The sequence below is a fragment of the Microtus oregoni genome, unplaced genomic scaffold (assembly GCF_018167655.1).
Source record: "Microtus oregoni isolate MIOR12 unplaced genomic scaffold, Mior012 000020F_ref0000438, whole genome shotgun sequence".
Classification (NCBI taxonomy): Eukaryota; Metazoa; Chordata; class Mammalia; order Rodentia; family Cricetidae; genus Microtus; species Microtus oregoni.
In genome coordinates, this window is record NW_024543079.1 from 24,330,277 (window position 1) to 24,352,086 (window position 21,810).

Sequence of the window (21,810 nt, forward strand, 5' to 3'; positions counted from 1 at the left end):
TAATGCATTCAAGAACTGTTTGTGAGTTATGAAGCAGGTACTGTTAGTGTCCTGCCCATAGCCATCTCTCATTACTAGGCCTATGGTTACAAACCTAGGCTACCTTCTTCCATAACTTTAAAAAAGATGCTTAATACAAGCATACAACTGAAATGTTAAAAAAGTTACTCTGAAAATGGCTCTTGGCCATTCCCTTTCCCCCCCAGAAGCGTTAGTAAGTGCTTACTCTGGTATGTGGGCTGGAAATACCAGTGAGTGAGTTAATGCTGACTGTCATAGTTTGAAACCAGAGATGGACAGAAGTTGGAGAATAAGGACTCCCCTCCTGGACTGGTGAGACAGCTCAGCAAGCTAAGGTGCTTGGTGCCAAGCCTGAGAACTTGTAGTCAATCCCAGAACCCACGTGGTGGTGGAAATAACTGAATCTCAGAATATCCTTTGATCACACACACACACACACACACACACACACACACGCACACGCACACACACGCACACACATATGTGCATATACACTAAGTAAATTTAATTTAAAATTTTAAAAAGCTTCATTCCTTGCATCTCAGTTTACCTCTTCCTGAGGTACATCCCACACCATCTCTGGGGTTCCTCAGTGGGATCCTGCTTTAGTGGTCCTCAGTAGTTTCTCTGGTGCATTCTGGACTGGCTTCCCCCCATCTCACGTCCCTGCTCTCCCACTGGATATCTCTGCTGTATACTTCTTGTGTTTATGTCTTTCTCTAGGGTCTCTTTTTGGGGAAATCTGATCTGTGGCAGTTTTTTTGAATCTTCCAGAATCAAGGCATTGCCTGGGTCTGTGCAATGATGCATCACATAGAGACACTCTGACCTCAGAGAGTCTGAAAATGTCAACCCACACTTGCATGATATTTTGTTTTTCCTGTTTTCTATATAGATTTTTTTTGAGATAGAGTTTCCCTCCGTAGCCCATGATATCCTGGAATTCACTGTGTATTCCGGGCTGGCTTTAAATTTGCAGTGATTGTCCTGCCTCAGCCTCCTGACTACTGGAATTACAGGCATAAACAACATGCCCCGCATCATCATTTTTCTTTATTATATTTTTGGGGGCTCAGTATGTCACCTAGGATGGTTACAAAGTCATGATCCTCCTACCTAAGCCTCCAGATGCTGATATTGTAGGTGTATGCTACTGTATCTGATTTAGTATTTCATTGTTTCTAATATTTTAAAATCCTGCTCTGTTCATACATACACATACACGCACACATTCACCCATATTCACACAATCACATATATTCATCCACACACATACAAACACGCACACTCTCATACACACACACTTGCACTTATACTCACATATACACACACTCATACATAGACACATTCACACGCGCACCCTACTCCGGTCTGGATGACTACTATGCTTTGTTGGTCAGTGATGTAATGGAACTAGTTCACTCATGAGAGCTGTCTGCAACATTTGGAAGAATTTTTGAGGCATTTAATTAAATACAAACATTGTTAAAAATTAAATCATTTAAAATTTGCCATGAGGTAGTTTTTAAAAAATAAAGATACTAGCCAGGCGTTGGTGGCACACACTTTTAATCCCAGCACTCGGGAGGCAGAGGCAGGTGGATCTCTGTGAGTTTGAGGTCAACCTGGTCTACAGAGCGAGTTCCAGGATAGTCAAAAAAAGTTATACAGGGAAACTCTATCTCAAAAACAAAAACAAAAAAACAAAAAAACAAAAAACAAAAAAAAAACAAACCTCAAAGATACTTAATACTAAATATCATTGTTTTGCTTATGTCTACACAGTAGAGATGCTATGAAGGCGTAAGTCACAAACAATGCCACATCAGTTTGGAATTATGATTAATAGGGTGGTATTTATTTAAGCTTGGGACAGTGATCTGTAAGTTTTTTCCTCTATTAAAGGGGAAAAAACTTACAGAACACTGTCCCAGGCAACAGCCCTCTACGCAACCAGGAAGAGAGTCTAGTCGCTGGCGGAGCAGGAAGTGAAGAGAGAGAGGAGAGGGAAGTGGCCGCTTTTTTAAAGGGAGAGAGACCACGCCCCAATGGGCTGGTATCTCAGCGGCTATAGGCTGGAGGAGTGGGAGGACCTCCCGCAACAATGCTATATAGCGGCACATGACTACAGAATTCTCCCTACCTTTGACTTGAACACAATGGGATATGAAGCAAGTATTTACACCACAGGAATTGGCAAATGCTACAAACAAGGAAGGCCTCGCCTATAAAAGTTAGTGCTTAAATATTTACCGACACGATATCAACAACACCTTGCCTGGAATCTTGCCCCAACTTTGTGCGTTTCCTATCCTGTTACACCGTACAATCTATTCTGCTTTTTGCAGCGCTTATAATGGGACCATTTATAATGCAGATCAGATTGCTGTCCACTGTGTAAGGTTCCCCTGGAGCCGGTTTCCTGTCATAGCTCTAGGTATCTCCTCCATACCTATCTACTTTGTTTTTCCTTCCTCCCTAAGGCCTCGTCAGGTGGCCAGCCTGCCCTCTGTTCCCTGAACCACTGCTTGAGCTTCCTTTCCCCCCAGGATTTTTGTGCTTCCTCTTCTTCGTTCAGAGACAAGATCTGTGTCTTATGCAGCCTCCACCAAACCCCTCACCCTGCCCCAGAGTCTTTCTCTGATCATCTTTACAGCCACAGAACCCCTATCTCTAAATCCTCACCCTCCTCTGTCCCGTGAGCCTATTGTCTTTTCTTGTAGCTCATTATTCCACTTGGACCCCTCTTGCTTGTTCACGGCTTGCTTTCTCTATGGTCCCTGTACTGTGACTATGCTCATGGAAGAAAACCCTTTACCCTACTCAAGGCTGTGTCTGCAGACCCCAGACAGAGATGGGTATGCAGTGGTACTCATGGGATACACCTGTGGGGTGAAGGGATGCTCATGGCTTCTCTGTTTATTCCTCAGCCTTTGCAATCTGGAGCTTGCTTCACCAGCCACTCTCTTCATCAGAACTGTTTCCCCAAGTCTCCTGTGACTGCTGAATTGCTACATTTATTGCCTATCCCTGTCTCTCTTCTGTTGGGTTTCCAGGTTATATTGAACACTGGTCATTCCTTCCCACCCCTTAATCCCAGCACTCGGGAGGCAGAGGCAGGTGGATCTCTGTGAGTTTGAGGTCAACCTGGTCTACCTTCAGTTCCATAAGCCAACCTTCTCCGGATTTACAGTTCCCCCCACTGTTGTGGAATATTTGTTTACACTGTGAAGATGTGTCTTTGCCAAGGAGGCTTTTGATTGGTTTAATAAAGAGCTGAATGGCTATAACCAGGCAGGAAAAGGTTAGGCCGGACTTCTGAGGACAGAGAGGACTCTGAGGAGAGGAAAAGACAAGAGTTGCCAACCAGACTTGGCAGAAGCAGGAGGGGCAGTATGAGCCTCTTTGAAAAACATAGATTAATTTAATAGATTAAATTAATTTAAGTTAAAAGAGCTAGTTATGAACAAGCCTAAGCTAAGGCTGAGCTTTTATAATTAATTAATTATATTAATTAAATTAATAGATTAAATTAACATGGGTTAATTTAAGTTAAAAGAGCTAGTTATGAACAAGCCTAAGCTAAGGCTGAGCTTTTATAATTAATAAGTCTCTGTGTCATTATCCATGAGCTGGAGGCCCCAAGAAAAGTCCGACTATACCCTACCCCTTCTTGAACTTAGCTGTACAACAATCATATCTGTAGTGCCAAACATTCATCTCTGCCCATACCTCCCTTCTCCTTGGACCCAGGCTCACTTATGTGATGTGATTTAGCCGGAAGAATGAGACAGAAGCAACAGAGTTCTGAGCCTCATCTCCAGGAGACCTCGTGCATTTGTGCTTGTTTCCTTCTGCTCTCATCATTAACCCAATGGCAATGTTTACTTGTCCTCGCAGATCCTCGGAAAAGAGAGTCAGCCTCTAGTTCACTCTAGTCAAGCCCAGGCTAGAGAGCATGTGTCCAGATCACCCAGAGATCTGTGAGCAAGCCAACCACCCTCAGCCAGAGGCCTTAGCTAACCCACAGAAGCCTAAACTATATAATGTAAAATTAGAGTTGTTTTAAGCCTTTGGCTCTCAGAATGTTTTGTTATGTGGCAAGAGCTGACTGATGCATTCTTTTGTGGGATTTCTGCTCTTTAATCAGGACTTTGACACTGGTGTTCTCCTGTCCCCAAGTACCCACAGCTCTGTACTGTGTGCATGGTCATTGCTGTCCTTCTCATGGACATTCTCTCTCCGTTTGCATGTTTAGGCTTCCAAACTCTGCCATGGACCTTGAACTTCAGTTCCACAGAAACGATAGTTCAGTGACAGACATTGGTACATAAACAATGTGGTCCTATAAGATTATATGACCTAATGATGCTGGAGCCCTTGACCTAATGATGCTGGAGCCATGGACCTAATGATGCTGGAGCTGTGGACCTAATGATGCTGGAGCCGTCAACCTAATGATGCTGGAGTTGTGGACCTAATGATGCTGGAGCCGTCAACCTAATGATGCTGGAGCTGTTGACCTAATGATGCTGGAGCTGTGGACCTAATGATGCTGGAGCCGTGGACCTAATGATGCTGGAGCTGTCTAAGTTTGTGTGGTACATTTTAAGCTGTTTGTGAGATAACATAACCCGATGTTGTATGTCTCAGAATGTATGCCAGAGAGTAAGTGTGGTGCTGCCTGCAGAATCTCCCTCAGGGCCTCCTCCAGTGCCTTTAATTTAACATGACACGTGTGTAAAATGCATTTCCCTCATTCCCTTCTCCAGCTACGTACCCTGTCCTGGAAGTCACTCAGGCCAGAACCTCAGCTCACAGGTGACTCCAGTCTCTCCCTGACGGAGGTTCCCCAAGCTCACTTGCATCACGTTCTAAACACACTCCTACCACCCCATCCTGCCCCTTTCAAGTTCCTGTGTTACTTCTTAGTTGAATTAGTGTGGGGCATCACTTCCCAGCCCTGTGGGTCTCCAACCTGTGACTCAGTTACTCTAAGAGCACCCTGAGGAAATGATCACAGATGTCACGGTCACAAATCCTTTGTTGAGTTCCCACCACCAGGAGGTTAACTCTGACGGCCTCTGTTCTTCCCAGAGATACAGGACACATTCCAAAATGCAGTCTTTATATGTATGGGCCCTGCAGCCAGTCATTCCTCCTCTGACTAGCCTTGGGGACAATGGGCAGGTTACTCACATTACCTCTCAAAACCTCAGTCTCCTCATCCTTAAAATGGAGATAGCTACAGACCGTCCCTTAGGGAGCCATTCTGAAGGTTAGACAGTTTTACACATTTGTAGGGTATTTAAAACAATGCCTGGCTCGGGATAAGCCATAAAAATACTGTATATTTTACCCTGACTTTTCTTGAATAAAAAAACCCACCAGACTTATTTATTTTATTCTCTGTGTATGAGTGTTTTACCCAGTGTGTATGCAACTGTGCGCCGTGTGCATGCCTGGTGGCTGCAGAGGTCAGGAGAGGGTGCTGGATCCCCTGAGATTAGAATTATAGAAGGTTGTGAATCCCCTGTAGGTGCTGGGAACCTAACTCAGATCCTCTGCAAGAGCAACAAGTGCTCTTAACCTCTGAGCCATCTCTCCAGTACTGTGTGTCTTGAGTGTGTGTGTGTGTGTGTGTGTGTGTGTGAAATTTCATTTCATTTGGCATCCTTCTATAGTCGACAAAGCAAAACCACCTTTAAAACTGTGCTATACCTTTATTTTTCCACCTACTCTTTTAAAATAATACCCACAATTTAGTAATAGAAATCAAAGCATTGTCATGAACTCATAGACCGTGCTTGGTAATTAATCTTATGTGTTTAATTGTTCCTAATAAGAATGCTTCATTTGCTTTAAAGATGCAACTGAAACCAAAGGTGTCCCTTTTTTGGAGTCTGGTTGACTCAAGTATATTTGCTTGCAGACCAAGTTTTAGCCTTTTGGAGAGTGCACTATTTGATGAATTTTGCTCCAGCTGTGTAACCATCACTCTATCAAGATATGGAACATGCACATTACTCCCATTCTCCTGTGATCAGCTTTGGAAACAGTTTCTCCCTCCCTTTCTCTTCCTAGTCAATCTTGCCAGATATCCACCCTGGGGATCCCAGTCTCTACCACCTAGCCTTTGCCCATGTTGTTCTTTGCCAGATGCAAACCTTTTGGCCTGGGTACCTTTCACACTTCCTTCAAACTTCTGCTCGCCTCTGCTGTGGTCTGGGTTAATTCCCTGCCTGGACTACTCCAGGTCTCTCTGATGAAACTGTGTTGAAACCTCCTAACCACACCTGAATGCTCCATTGTGGATGGTCATCTGTGGACGGCAGGAACCTGTCTCTTAGGCTTCAGCCTAGAGTCTGTCACTGAGCAGATGGCACCCAGAGGCTGGACAGTGACATAGGATCATCTTCATAAGGCTGGGGAATGTGTGATTTAGCTGACTGAGGCCCATCTTGGAAATCCTTAGCCTCAGAGCACCTCTCACTCCCTCAAAGGCATCTTGTATTCATGGATTCTAGAGGTGACTTGTTTCTCCAGCTACTCCTTGGAAGAGCTGAAGAGGCCTGGCAAAAGGGAGCCACAGATTGGAGTCTGCATTGCACAGCTAGAGGGTGACAGAGGAGGAAGGGGCAGGGGCAGAAGGAAGGCAAAGCTTACACCATGCCACACTCTTCTGTCCTGAAATGAATATTGTGAGAGATTGAACCAAATATTGAAATAGGGAAAGGAACAGATAGGGAGCCCTTTTTGTAAACACTCCTTACTCCTGGGGACTCTGTGATCCTATTGCCCAATGGATAATATTTACAGAACCTATATTTGCCAGCCCCTCCTCTGTGGGGCCCTGCGTCAGGTGCAGGTTCCCATGTAGAAAGTATAATAGCAGCCCCGTCACACCCTCTGGTACTCAATAGTCCGCTAAGGGCTTCTTGCTTCTATGCTTTTTCTACTGACAGAGGTGTGGGGGGAGTTAAATTCTCCCCCTGCTGAGGAACATTCTAGTCAACAAGTACTCAGAATGGGTAATGGGTAGCCATGTCTTCATTCCTCTTGGGGAGGATCTCTGGGGGTGTCTTCTATAGGGCCTATCTGCATCCCCTGTGACACAAGCCTTGGCTCTTTCCACCCCCCAGCAGCTGCTTGCTTGATACCATGCTTTTTCTATTGGTTCTTTCCCTCTCCAGTTCTCCACCAGTGTTTCCCAGCTCATCTCCCAAATGAATTTCCATCAGCCCTTCAACCCCCAGCTCTATATCCACAGATTTAACCAACCGATCAGAAACATTTGGAAAGCACTTGTCTGTATTGAGCACGTGCAGACTTTTCCCCCTTGTCATGACTCTCGAAACAATACGGTACCACAACTATTTACACAGCCTTGCGTGGCAGTCAGCGTACGTCATGCAGAGAGGATCTGAAGCATTTGGGAAGATGTGCAGAGGCTATATGCAAATCATTTTCTATCAGACTCGCCCATCCCCAGACGCTGCAACCTGGTAGAGGGGGTCCTGGAACTAATCTCTGCCAGATGTTGAAGGACTACTAGATTTGAACCAATTCCTCCTGCCGGGATCTGCTTCTGGGACAGTTTAAAGGCAAACAGTGAAGAGGATAAAGGGCAACCCTGCTATAGACAAGTCTTTGGGCCCATGGTGGATCTGTGTATGGCTTTGGGAGGTGTGTTCAGCCTTCCGTTTCCCCAGGCACTAACAAACACTAGTGAATGGACGCATGGATGAATGTGCTTACTTAACCCCGGAAAAGTGACTGTCTTAAAGTCCGTTTATTCTCCGAGAGGTAAATGCCTAGGCCAACAGCTGGCTAGAAACGGGAATCCTTGAATTTTATATCGAGTGAGTGTCAGACCTGGAAAATGACTGAGTGTGGAAAGGTAATCTATGTTAATTCCTGCCAACTAATCAATTTGTGAAGGAACTGCTGAGATTCAAACTAGAAATGAATGGTTTAGATTCAACCTAACTCCTGTGTCTTCTCTCTACCAACTTTACTTTCTACCAACAGCATGTACAGAAGCAATGACCAATCACAGTGCTTGTGGAGAAACTGAGGCAGAGATTCTAGGGCCATAGAGTCATCATCCTTTGGGTCTCTTAGAAAACAACATTTTAGGAGTGGACGGTGGTGGCGCATGCCTTTGATCCCAGCACTCGGGAGGCAGAGGCAGGCGGATCTCTGTGTACAAGGCCGGCCTGATCTACAGAGCAAGTTCTAGGACAACCACAGTTGTTACACAGAGAAACCCTGTCTAGAGAAACAAGACAAACAAACAAACAAATTAGAAAACAGTTTAGAGGCTGGAGAGACTCAGTGGGCGAATGCTTGCTGTGAAAGCATGAGGGCCTTGAGTTCAGTTCCCAGCACGAATGAGAACAATCCAGGCGCCACCCGTAATCCCAGCTCTGTAGAGATGGAGACAAGCAGATCCCCAGGACTTCCTCACCGGCCAGTCTAGCCAGAGCAGCGAGCTCAGGGTCAGACACAGAACCTGTCTCCAAGAATGAGGTCCCGAGCAACAGATGAAGATGCCTGGTATCAGACTCTGGCTCCCCCCCTCAAATACACACACATGACAGAGAGAGAGACATGCAGAGAACTTCATTTCAAAGAGACTGCCTCTGGCGCAGGCTCAGAGGCATAATTTTAAGAAATACTGTTAAAATGGCTATAACCTAAACTTAAGCTGGCATGGGGGATTCATGCCCTTAAACCCAGCACTCAAGAGGCAAGAGCAGGCAGATCTCTGCGAGTTCAACGCCAGCCTGTTATACATAACAAGCGGACAGCCATATAATAAGACTTTGGCAAAATAAAAAAGCACCACAATGCAAAATTATTTCACTTCAACTTGGTTTTGAAGAGCATGTATTGGGCTGGTGAGACGGCTCAGGGTAAGAGTGTTTGCCATGCAAGTCTGACTACCTGAGTTTGACCCCTGGAATCCACTGCAGACAGGGAGAACCAACTCTATTGAGTTGGTACATGGTGGTGTGTGCATCCCTCCTCTGAATAGGTTTTGTATTTGTATTTTTTTTTTTTATTTTTTAAGAGTGAGTGTGTTGGAGCTAATATTTGGAATACCACTGGATCAATTTCCTGGATTGCCAGAAGATTTTCTTGAGACAGAACCTCATGGTCCCCATCACTTGGAATCAAATGTCACAGGATGGATGTAACTCTGCTGTGTGATTTGTACAAGGACGGTATCTCATACAGTCTAGGGAGTGGCCTTCCCTAACAAAATGACACACAGCCCACCTCAATTTCCTTTGTTCTTTCTGGATCTTCCACCTCAGTTCTTTCATTCATTCAAGAAAATACCACCTGGAGAGGAATGTTTTCGGATAAAGCCCTATCCTCCCAGCTCTCACCCCTGTATAACTTCTCTTTAGACCCAGGGGCTGGTGCTTTGTGTGAAGATACATGGGTTTAAATAAAGCATTTGCCCTGTTGTTCACGGGTTGTGCAATCCTCTGGGTTACACCCATCGCCACCTCAGCCTGGCCGTGTGGGGTAGAGCAGCCCGCGGCCACAGGGATTCGAACCACAATCCATCTGCCTAGGCGGAGTCGACTCGGAAGAAGCGGTGGCGTGGAGAGCGGCGGCCCAGAGTGGGCGGGGTCGACAGGCGACCTCCCTAGATGGGCGGGGCGTTAGAGACCCGCCCCCGCGCAGAGCAGAGAGCTGCGCTGCGCGGCTCCGCCCCTCTTCGGCCCCGCCCCCCGCGGCTCCCCGCAGCTCCTCCCCTCTCCCATTGGCTGAGACGTAGGCCCTCCCTTTTATCCAATGGCCAACGCCGCTGAGCGGCAGTCCGCGACTCGATTGGACAGCTGCCGTTAGAGTGGCGGCTAGTGGACCAATGGGAAGAGGCGGCTCGATGAATGGCTGGTCCGGGTGGGGAAGGCAGGAGGCGGCGATCCCGGCGGAGGGGGCCGTTCGCCAGCTCCGAGGCAGAAAGTGCCACGACTCCACACGCGCGCACGCAGCCAGCGAGCGGCCGGAGCGGACGGCGGACGGGGCGGACGGCGCCGGGGTCGCGGTGTGTGCAGCTGCTCAGGGGTGGCTTCTCGGCGGAGGCTCGGCCGGCTCCTCTCTCGCGGTTCCGCGGCGGCGGCGGCGGCTGCTCTTGCCCTCTCGCTCTCCCTCTCGCGTCTCCCGCTGCAGGTAAGAAACTTGGCCGGGCCCTGCAGCCGCGGCGGCGGTGGAGGCGCGCGGGCCGGGCCGTCGGTGCGCCGGGCCGGTCGCGCCGCGCCGCGAGTGACACGTCTCCTTGGCGGCCCCTCCCCCGGCGGCGCCGGCCCGCCCGCCCTGGCGGTGGCCGCGGCCCCTCGGGTGGGACGGAGCTGCGTGTGCCAGGCCGAGCCCGTGCAGGGGCGTCGGCCGAGCGCGCCTCTAGGGTTAGACCCCCTGGCCAGTCGGCCGGCTGGGAGCTGCGGTGGCCCCGCGGCGCGACGTGGCGACCCCTCCCTCCTGGCCCGGCCGTCGGGCCGGCCCGCGCGCTGCGAAGTTGGGCTAAGAAAGTTGGCGGCGGGGCGGGGCGGCGCACAGCTGGCGGAGGAAGGGGTTAAGTTTCGGGAAGCCACCGGATGACGTTGCCGGGCCGGAGTCCGGGCCGGAGGGGGTTGGGGGGGAGGGAAGGCGGTGGGCCGGCCTGGGACGAGGGCTGAGACCCGATGGGCGACGTGGGGCCCACAGCCCAGTGCTGCGGGCCGCGGCCACCGGACACGTCGGCGGCCCCGACGGGGCGGGCGGGGGCCATGGGGTTCGCCTCGGGTGCAGTCCGGGACTGGCCTTAGCAACTTCCCGGAGTGCGGGATGAGGTTCCCTGCTCCCCCTGGCGGCGGGGCCGTAGCACCGTTTCCCGGCGGGGCCGCGCGGAGCCCGGCGCGAGGGTGCCGGACCCTGCCGGAGTTGGGGCCACCCGGGGTCTTGCCTGGCCTATCCCTCCCGCGGCCACGATGAATGGACCCGTGGTGCCAGGCCCGAGCGGAAGCAGACACCTCCGGCCAGGCCGGCCAAGCGCGCTGGCACTGGGCCCGCCGTCTGTCCCGGCCCGCCAGGCTTCCCGGCTGTGCCCGGGGCAGAGAGGCCAGCCGGCCCGCGCTTCCAGCGGTATGGGATGCTATAGGGTCTCCTGCCCGTACTGTAAGCCACGAGCTGGAGTTCTGTTGGTGTCACTCTTCGTGGACGGTAGTTAACCAAGTGTTTTCGCTCAAACGTTTCCCATTTCCCCATCTGAATAAACAAGGTTCCTGCTTGTCCCTCAAACTGAGACCTAGCACACGTAGGGAGTAGCCAGCTGGTATTGACTGTTCTTGTGGGATGTGTGTTGAGGGACGTGGGAGACGGAGGGAAACAAGGTGGTGCCTGGCTCACTCTGTGGACCACGCAGAGCTGCTGAAGTCACACACCTTGATTCCACCCCTCTTGACCACCTGAGGCTCATGTCTCCTAACCTCTGAACCTGGGTTTCCTTATCTCTAGCCTGAAGATAGTACCACCCACTCATCCCTGGGGTTGGGGAACTGGGCAGGAAGTGTGGGACCTTGTGCTAAACAGAGAGCAGTTTGGTAATAACTCCTGAGGTCAGAGGTCAGGACTGGGAAACACCAAGGAAATGAAACTTTGGAGGATCCTGGAGCCTCCCACATCTCTGTTTGCTAAGTTGGTCTTCTGGTGGGGGTGACGGGTCCTGAGTGGAATCTTGCGTACAGTCTCACGTTGTAGGCCGAAGTCCATACACTGGACACGGCCCTTTACAATCGAGTATGCTCTCACCGGTCACACCACTTCTTACCTTTCCCCAACTGTTCTTGCTTGTCTTAACTTCCTGCACCCAGAGAAATTTCTGTGATCCATGCTGCCTGCCTGAGAGCTGTCTTACTGTGTTAGTGAACTTTGCAAGGTCAGCCCACTATGGTCTGCCAGCCTGTTTCTCTTGAGAAGCAGCTTCCTGTTCTGAGGGCCTGAGATGCCACTTCCCTTCTGTTTGAGTGCAGGAGAGGTCAGGGCAGACCTCTCAGTCAGTTTTCCACTTAGAGGCCAGGGCAAGCTTGGATTGTCGGGCTCCTGGGCTCGTTGAGTCCTGGAGAAGGCCAAGATTGGGGGATGAAGGCAAGAAGGGAGCTTGAGGTTTGGAATCAGCAAGTTTGTGTGAAGTCGTGCATGTTAGAACTCTTGGATTTCGTGTATAGGACTTGAACTCTGACCTTCTACCGTGTCTAAGGAGTTAGAGTGATATTATAATATATGGATTTTTTGTTGTTGTTGATAGGAAACATTTTTCTTTCTTCCCCTTGCCTGCCCTCTCCTTTCTTCTCTTTCCTCTTCTTCCTCTCATCCTTCCCTCCTCCCTCCTTCCTCCTCTCCTTCCTTTTTTACAGTTTTCAGAATGGAGTCTCAGTCCCGATTGCCATGTCAGCTTAGACTGACCTTGAACTCTTGGTCCTCTTGCCTCTACCTCTTAAGTGCAGAGATTACAGGTGTGTACCCCAACACCCGGCTTGATGGGAGAGTTTTAAATACATCCTGAATCGAGTCACATTTGAGCAATTAAGTTCTTTGCTGAAATGAGCCTTAACTCTACATGCTACAATAATTATAGAGCACCAAACTCGGTTTAAATGGTTGCATGCAAATGATTTAATTGGAATATTGGATTATTGTGTAGCAGGGATACCTTTTAAAAGCACAGGAGCCCAGATCCTTGCTTGTGCCTTTATCACGAGGGCTTTAACTAATAGACACATGACAGACAGATCGAGCCAACAGTGCTTGCCCAAATCTTTTTTCCAGAAGGGGAAATGTCCCTTGTGGGACATTTATACATCCCAGGTTGTTCCTTTATACATCCCACGTCTGCAGTGGTGAAGGCCTTGTAAGCCCCTTTCCACTGAGTAGTATAAACATGGGCTGTCTGGCTCCTGGAAGAGGCCAAGATCGGGGCTCTTAGAATTTTGAAGCCCAGGGTGTCTGTAGTTAATATCGATAAGAGAGACTACCATCTCATGGTTTAAAGTATCAGAATCCAACTTTAAAAGGCTTGCAATTCAGAATCAGATACCACACTGTTGTGGTTGTAGGCATCATAATAGACCCATGTTTAGGGTAGGTGTGGGTGTTACCCATTCAGTAGATGAGAACCTGGAAGCCCAGAGGATAAGAAGGCTTTGGGACCTGTTCCTGTTGCCAGCTGCTAAGTGACATCATTTCTGCTTTTTGAACAGGACCACATAATTCTATCCTGCTGGGACAGTAATTACCCAAGAGAGGATACAGAACAACTAGAAGATTAAAATGAGTTTCAGTGGCAAGGTGTAGAGACAATGGAAATTTGGCAGTCCAGGAAGGCACTTGGCATTTCATTCCTTTATGAAGAGTCTTTGCTCTGGGCTTTCAAACTCTGTACATACAAATGCATGACACATGAATTTGTGTGATGAAGCTGTTGTCCACAACAGCATTGTCTGTACCATCATGTATGGCTGGAGCCACTTGCAGCCGTGTAAGTTTAAAGGATGTAAGTTACGGGGCAGTAACATTTTAACATTATATTTCTTAGTCAATTTGCAAGTGCTGAGTAGTTGCTTATAGAGTTACGTCATTCCCATCGTCTTGGCAAGTTTGACCAGACAGCACCAGGCCAAGGTAGCTGTTTTCTAAAGGTTCAAGTCCCTGTTCCTCTTGATCACATGAAAACATAATAATGTTGAACCAGGTGAAATGTTCCGTTTGTCTGTCAGAACAGACGACTGATAGCAGTTTGCACACCCAGCTCAGTAAATTGTGACCTTTGGGAAACTTTAGTCTTGGGGGCTGGAGAGTTGAGAGCTTTTGATGTTCCTAACAGCACCAACATTGTGGATCATAACTGCTCGTTTCTCCAGCTCTAGGGGATCTGACGTCTACTTCTAGTCTCTACAGACAGCAGACATGTACATGATTCACATACATACATGCAGGCAATCATATATAAAATAAATCTTAAAGAAGCCCATTCTCAATTCTATGTGCATATGAGGGAAGGGAGTGCATAGGGCGGGGGGCGGGGGGGGGGGTGGACAGGCACTTTTACCTAAAACTAACAGCATGAAGATGGCCAAACGTACCAAATTCAGAAAAAATAAGTAGGCATTAGATGGAAAGTATGCAGCTTGTAAGGAAAGTAAATATTTAATTCTAAGTGAGAAAGCCTGGGCGATGGAGTCTGCTTAGCGTTATAGAATATTACCTCGGGGGCTTCCTAGGAGATTGTTCTCTTAGGCAGGCGGATTCTGATTGAGTCTCCTGAAACAGGCAGGCACACACCCAAGTTTAAAACCAGACTCACCTTCTGCTTTTCTTTTAAATTTTAGTAATACATATCTCTCAACTTTTCGAAATGAACAGCAACTTTATAAAGGGTGCTATATAAATGATGTGTTTCCTGGTTGTTTAGACTGGTCCCCAGCACTCTTGCATTCCGGCATGTGGAGTTCTCTCTGGCTGATAGAAGTTATTTCCTGAGCACTACAGAGACTGCTTGCAGGGCCTATTATACTCTGTATGACTTCGCAAGCTCTTTGGGACTTGGGAAGACTTTTTGAATTCTTGGTTGTACTCATGTCAGTGCTCGGTAGGGTGACAAGTTCAAAAGAAACCTCCAGTGATGGGCAAGTCCTTATTTTCTGGCTGGTCAGTGAGAGGGTCCACTGAGATGGTTCTGGAATTGATCAGCTTTATTTATAGTGACAAGGAGCATCACCTGACTCAGAAGTTGGATTAAACAACCCTTTTGAATTCAAACCTTTAATTCTGTACCTTAAGCCTGGACAGGCTGGGAGCCAACAAGGCCTTTGTTAGTGTCTCCAGACTCCAAGCCAGTGAGTGTCTTGTGTGCATTTATTTCTTGGAACAAAAATGACATCTGTTTGGCCAACCCCTTGTTACTAAACAACAAAACCAACCTTTTGAAAATAAAGGGTTTTTTTTTCATTAAATTTTAGGTTTTTAAAGTTTTTACAAGAAAAGTGAGAATTTGGTTTGCTTCTTGCTTGCCATTTGTGAGCCTTCTGTGCAGCTCTGCCCTGAAGTGTGGCGCGTGTCTGGAAGTCCTTGAGGGCCTGTGGGCTGGGTGGGGTCTAATCCCAGGAACAGGGAGCACAACTGCTTTTCCTTGGGCTTCAGTGTACCTTCCCTGTAAAATGAGAGCTGACCAGGAGGTTCCATCTCTCAGGCCATGAGCCTTGGTTTATTTCTGATCCTTGTTCTCTCTCCTTGCAAATCCTATCAGCTCTGCTTTCTAAGTGGAGCCCAAGTTCGGCCCTTCTCACCAACTCTGCTGGTTCTACTGTCCTTGGGTCACTTTCACCTCTAGCCTGTTTTATTTAGTCTTTGAAGTGGTTTCCCAGCTGTAACTTCACCCCTGCCCTCTAGATGGTTGCTACAGTTGATGGCATCACCGCTCTGTCTGTTCCTTGGTCTGTCTTGCCTGTGGTCTCCTGGGCTCCAGTTATCTTGGGCCTTACTCCTGCCTCTTTCCTTCCCACTTCTTCAGCCACACCGGCCACTTCTTTAGTCCTCAGGCTTGTGTCTGCGGTAGGGCTTGGCATGTGTCCTTCTACCTGGGGGAGCTTTTCCCAGATAGATTACACGGTTGCTCCTCCACCTTCCTCACATCTGTTGATCATCTTATTTAAAGTGGCAGACACCCTCCCATCCTGTCCAACCTGTGTATAGCTTTCTCCTCATTCCTGCCACTTGATATGTCCTATGTTTGACCTGCCTGTCATTGTCTCCACCGGAGGACGAACTCTGTCAACACATGGTTATTATCTGATTCCTTTTCCTAGGTCTAGAACAGTGATGGCACCTAGCAGATGTCCATGCTCACTAGGCTAATGAAGAGGCTTTTCTAGTGCAAGACCATAATCATTTAACTTAAAGTAGTCTGAATTGCTGGAGCATAAAATAGAAACACAAAACATCCTAGAGCCAATGGGAGTGAGTTTTGGATTCCCTCCAGCCCAGCTCCAGTTGAGAAATTGACAAGAACGTTGAATGGTACTGTCACACTGGTCAGCCCTTTGCTGCCTGTGGAGCGGAGGTGTAAAGGAGCCTTGGGGCAGGGGCGTGGGCTTGGATGCTGGCTCTGTCCTGGGCTCCTGGTTCTGCAGGACAGTTTCACAACTCTGGACTGAGCTTGTGTCTTCACTGCTGCTCTGGTCCCAGGAGAAGTATTAGCAGGGATCACCCACGTTTCCCATGGTACAGAAGGTCCTGGGTCAGGCCTGCAGAGGAGCTAGTCTGTCTAGGAAACTAAATGTTATTTTTGGTTCGAACAGTGTGGTGGCTTTTTCTAAAATGAGTTGAATTTTGTGCTTGGAGAATAAAAGTGTGCCATAGTGGCAGGGGGGAGAATTACTGTCTTGTAGTTGGTTGGCGTGGCGTTTTCCTTTCTCTTGGTCAGACTTTTTGTCAGGCTAAGGAGTTTTTGGCTTCCCACATGACAGTGTCTCCTCTGAGGAACTTTTCATGGAAGCTAGCTGAGGTGAAGGAAACTCGGCTGAGGCAAGGTGGCCTGCTCGGTAAGATCAGAGTCCAGACCCTTTCCTTCTTTCTCTTCCACTTGTCTACTGTAGGCAAAGAAATGGCAAGTGTGTCTGGAGTTCCTGTCCTTTGTGGTGAGTGAGAACATGGGAATGAGTTATCTTGTGTAGAAGGGCAAAAGACCCTTATCCATACCCAGGCAGTATGTTTTCTAGAACTTCTCGTATAAGATAGTTCATCTGTGTTAAAGCCAACCTTGTTTTCCATGAAGACTGTTCCTGGATAGGAATTAGATATAGCTTTATTTCTGTTGGCTATATTATTTCCTGTAGTTAATGTTCATTTGTAGTTAGAAAGTCACTTCATAGTAATCACAGTGATTGAGAAAAGGAAGGAGACAAAGAGTAAATGAATTATTAAAACCCTTAATGAAAAGTCTTATTAGTGGTGTGCCGAGGGACTTTTCAAAGATGTGTCCCTTTGAAGCCCAGTTACTCCTCATCATTATAAGTGACTTCCCAGGTAAGTTGGATGATCTAGGGCCACCTTTTGTACTATTTCCTTTTTTTCTCCCCCAAGACAAGGTTTCTCTATAGCTTTGGGACCTGTCCTGGAACTAGCTCGTGTAGACCAGGCTGGCCTCAAACTCACAGAGATCTGCCTGCCTCTGCCTCCTGAGTACTGGGATTAAAGGCATGTACCACCACCACCTGGCTACTATTTCCATTTTTAAAGACAGGAAGAGAACAGAATATTAACAATGCTAATGAGAAGCCCTGGCTACTTTGGGAAGGGGACGCCCTCCTTGACTGAGGTCCCATTAATTTCTCTCTGGAGAGAACGATGTCCTGTATGCTTGTTAGAGCTGGAAGGTGAGGGTACACTGTATGACAATCCTTAAAGGGTGCCCCTGTTCTTCAGGATGCAAGTTGTGCGTATTTTTAATTCTTTACTGAAATGTATGTGTGTGTACTTGAGTCCTGGTAAAATACACTTATTTAAGCTGCACACCCTTGTTTAACTCGTTCTTTTTGTATTCCTGTGTCCCTTTATTGCCTTCTTCAAGGATACCTGCTTTCCTGTTCATAACATCACAATCTCTTTGCTGGTGTCTGAACATAATGGAAGTGGATCATGTGACATACGCTCATTTGTCTTTCTCTTGGTGTGTATGTAAGATTCATCCATGTGGTTGAGATAGCTGTGGTTCGCTTATTTGCTCTTGTATCTTCCAGTGTGTGACTGTAACACAGTATCTGGCTAGCTTCCAGGGAGGAGCTGTTGTGGATAAATAACCCTGGCATAATTGGCCTCGCCCTGACTTTTGGTTAGCATGCACACATATTTCTATTGGGTCTGCTATCTAAATCTGGAATTGTAGGCTATAAAGAGGCATATGCTCAGCTATAGAGAAAAGTGCCAGGCTTTTCTTTCAAAGTGCTTGTAGTAATTTATACTCTCACCGCAGTATTTGAGAGCTTGGGTGTATTATAAAATGGCTGACTTAAAAAAAAGCTAAAGTGAAGTTTGAATCACATTGATAATAAAAAGAGTTAATTCCCACATGCTAGAAGAAGGTCTGTGTTATTGGGGGTGGGACTGTCAGGCCAGTAGGATTTGTTGATCAGGGCGGGCTGTGGAGTGAGGGCCAGACCACTGATGTTCTTCGCAGCAAAGCCAAGTGGGAAAGCAGTGGGCAGTGAAGGCAGAAGCTGAGCAGTCCTTCCTGGATGAGCCTTCTACCTGTGGATTTTATAAAAATGAAGTTATAAACATTTCTAGTTAGAATACTCCTCTGCCTCCACGGGTTGGTGCTAGGGGATATCCCTCCAGGATTTCCTACTCCTCTGCCTCCTAACCTGCTGTGGAATACAGTGCTCCCCTCTCTGTGAGGGGTACTTCCCTCGATCCCCATTAGATGCCTAAAACTGCACATAGCCAAACCCTCAAAATATATATTTTGTTTTGCCTTTAAATACTTATGATAATCTTGAATTTACAAATTAGGTAGGCACTGCGAAATTAAGAAGAAAAACAAATGAAGTTTAAGAATTGTAACAATATACGGTAATAAAAGTTATCTGATTGTCCTACATAAATCACTCTACACTGAACCCACATTTCTGGTAAGAAGGTGAGGTTAGTCATGCTTACATGGTGGTAAGTCCAGTGACTGTCCGGGGGTTATTGAACCCTCCAGAAGTAAAGCTGTGGATTGGGATGTGCTTTCCCTGGCCCAGCTGGCCTTCTTGTCATGTAGCAGTAGTCTTTCTTCTTTAAATCTAAGATGCACTGAGCTGTGATTTGGCTGAGAGTGGCAGCAGTGGCAGATATCTCGGCAGGGGCACTGGGTTTTTGGCAATAGAGGTTGTCTTGATCAGTCTTCTGATTTGGATACACTCTAAATATAAGATGTAAAAATGCCTTTTGAAAAGCATAGGACAGCTCAGAAGATTCCAAGGAAGTCAAACACAGCCCTGTAAGAGCTTTTAGCAAACTGAACAAACTGTAGTATTTCCAGGGTCAAAGGGTAGAGGTCAGTGTGGGCAACATGCTAGAAAGTGATCCTTTAAGAGCTGGTATCACCGAGGGCAATGGAACCTCCAGGGAACCTCCAGGGAAGACGGGCATTAAACACTTCTGTGGCTGGAGTGTAGTTTAATGGTTGGTTCCTGCTTAGCATTGAGGAGGCCTTGGATTCCAGACTCAGTTCCGTGAAAAAGGAACCAAAACAAACAAAAAAACCAGAACATTTTTCCTACTGTAGAACTACTAGGGTAGGGGGAACACAGCCTGAATGTGGGTGTTACAAGTTGTCCCTCATGAAGGTCATAGGACATGTTAGGAAGTTTAAGATTCTGTGCTTGAGAGGTGACTGAACAGTGCTCCTGGGCTAGTCCTTGACTATTTTAAAGACTGCACCTATTTCCTGGACTTGGAGAATCCCCAAGGCATGATTATAACAGGAAGATGGACAGTGGATGGTTATGAAACACAAGGAATAAACACAAAGGTTGCAAAGTGCTGTGGATGAAGACAGCAGGAACAGCTCTGTGAGCATGAGGTAGAGTTGTTGACCCGGTTTAAACACCACCGCCTGCTGAGCTGAAAGTAATAGAAAGGATTTAAAATATCTACAAGTGATAGAAACTGTACAGTGATCTAGCACATTTGAAAGGGACTAAGTGCAACTTAGAGGGATAAATAGTCTAATAATTGTAATAAAAACACAACAGGTGGGTCCAGTAGCAGGTTAGACGGGACTGATCAGAGCTGGAAGGTAAGGCAGAGCGGAAGAAAGGATGCAGAATTCACTATGAAGAACCACAGACGGGTGCTTTGTGGGAGCAATGGAGAACCAAGGGGAACAAACTGAGACGTGTGTCGAGTTACAGTTCCAGAGGGGGGAGAAAGAACCAGTGTTCGAAGAGATAGGAGCTGATAATCTTACATAATAGGTGAGATACCCATCTTTTTAAAGATCCCAACAACACAAACAGAATAAAAGTAAATCTACATGGAGATAATTCATGATGTAACTAGAGAAGAATTCAGCAGTGGGAGAAACTGTTTTATATGTTTTTATTTTATTTTTATTTTATGTGGATTGGTGTTTTGCCTACATTTATGTCTGTGTATGGTAGGGTGTTGGATTCCCTCAAACAAAGGGAGACTTTAGTGAGCTGCTATCTGGGTGCTGGGAATTGAACCCAGGTCCTCTGGAAGAGCAGCCAGTGCTCTTAACCACTGAGCCATCTCTCCAGTCCCTGTGGGGTTAGGGGAAGGACTATTTTAAGGCAGAAGCAAACTGTTAGTAGCACATCATCAGGAAACTCTAGGGTGTTCCTGGAAGAAAAGTAAGGCCAGGAGGAAAAGAGTGAAAAGTGAAGAAGGTGCTTAATATTTGGATAATTTTTTAATAATGCCATATGTTGGTGAGACTAAAAAACTGTAAGGGCAAGTGCATAAAAACAATATCTAGGGAGAGTGAAGGAATTAGTGGGACAGATTAAAAATTTTGTTTAACTTTTATGATCACTGAATATTGATCCCCCCCCCCCCCCCCCCCCCCCCCCGCCAAAGGTTACTGCTAAAGAATTAAAGAGTGGGTTAGTTCTGTAATACTAGAAGGGGAAACAAAACATTCAAAAGTAATCAAGAAGGATAAAGACAAAAAGCAGCCCAGGACAGATGGGAGACTAATGTTAGAGAAAACACAGGTTTAAAACCAATGCATTAGCATTCATATTAAATGCCAATTACCTAAATACTCCAGTAAAAGCCAAAGACACTGCTCATGCTGCATTCTAAAAATACAGCTGTTGCACTGTCATAGGTAGAATGGATGGAGAAAGGCAGTTTACATGTGCTGGTGCTGCATGCTTGATGTGGGAGTAATTTCTTATTAATAAAGAAACTGCCTAGACCCATTTGATAGGCCAACCCTTAGGTAGGCGGAGTAAACAGAATGGAATGCTGGGAGAAAGAAGCTGAATCAGGGAGTCGCCATGATTCTCCCACTCCAGACAGACGCAGGTTAAGATCATTTCTGGTAAGCCAGCTCGTGGGCTACACAGATTAATAGAAATGGGTTAGATAAATATGTAAAAGCTAGCCAATAAGAAACTAAAACTAATGGGTCAGGCAGTGTTTAAAAGAATACAGTTTCCGTGTAATTATTTCGGGTAAAGCTAGCCGGGTGGCGGGACACAGCCCGCCGATCCGTACTTCAACAGAGTGGCACCCAACATGCTAATGAACTCCACATAAAACCTGAGAGGGCTTAAAAAGGAGAGAGAGAGAATTTAAGACAGCTTTTTGCTGTTTGTGGGTTGCGTGCCGCAAAGAAATTGTCCTGACTCAGCAGCAGGAAAAAACTGGCTGTTTTAAAATGCCGGCTTTCTGGGCTGTGCCGCCATTGCGATCTCTGTCTGGCTCCTGTGGGAGACAGAGCTTTTGAATGGAGCATTTGGAGTAAAGCTCTACGGCTTACTTGATGGCAATGTGGACTGCTGTGTGCCTGGAACTGTGTGTGACTCAGGGGCACCAAATGGCTCTGAGGCAGGAGCGGCTTGGCTCAGCTCTGCCATGCTGAACTGTGCTGGTCTCAGGCAGGAACTACCGTAATTACCATAAAAACAGCACAGTTAAGGTTTCAACTGGGCAGGACACAGGCCGTACCGTATTACCTGTACATGGCGCAACTTAAGTTTTTAAGAACTGCTTAACATTTTA

At 47.1% G+C, this 21,810-nt stretch overlaps 1 protein-coding gene across 3 annotated transcripts in view; it reads left to right on the top strand.

Annotated features, from left to right (window-relative positions):
* The first annotated feature begins 9,940 nt into the window (after nucleotides 1-9,940).
* Rrbp1 (ribosome binding protein 1) overlaps nucleotides 9,941-21,810 on the top strand; it is a 68,741-nt gene continuing 56,871 nt past the window's right edge. For 2 of the 3 annotated variants that reach the window (XM_041670320.1, XM_041670321.1), the window contains exon 1: nucleotides 9,943-10,212. The gene's annotated coding sequence lies outside the window, so the exon portion shown is untranslated. Of the gene's footprint in view, nucleotides 10,213-21,810 lie in introns of all 3 variants that reach the window. The other variant, XM_041670322.1, reaches the window with a different exon arrangement.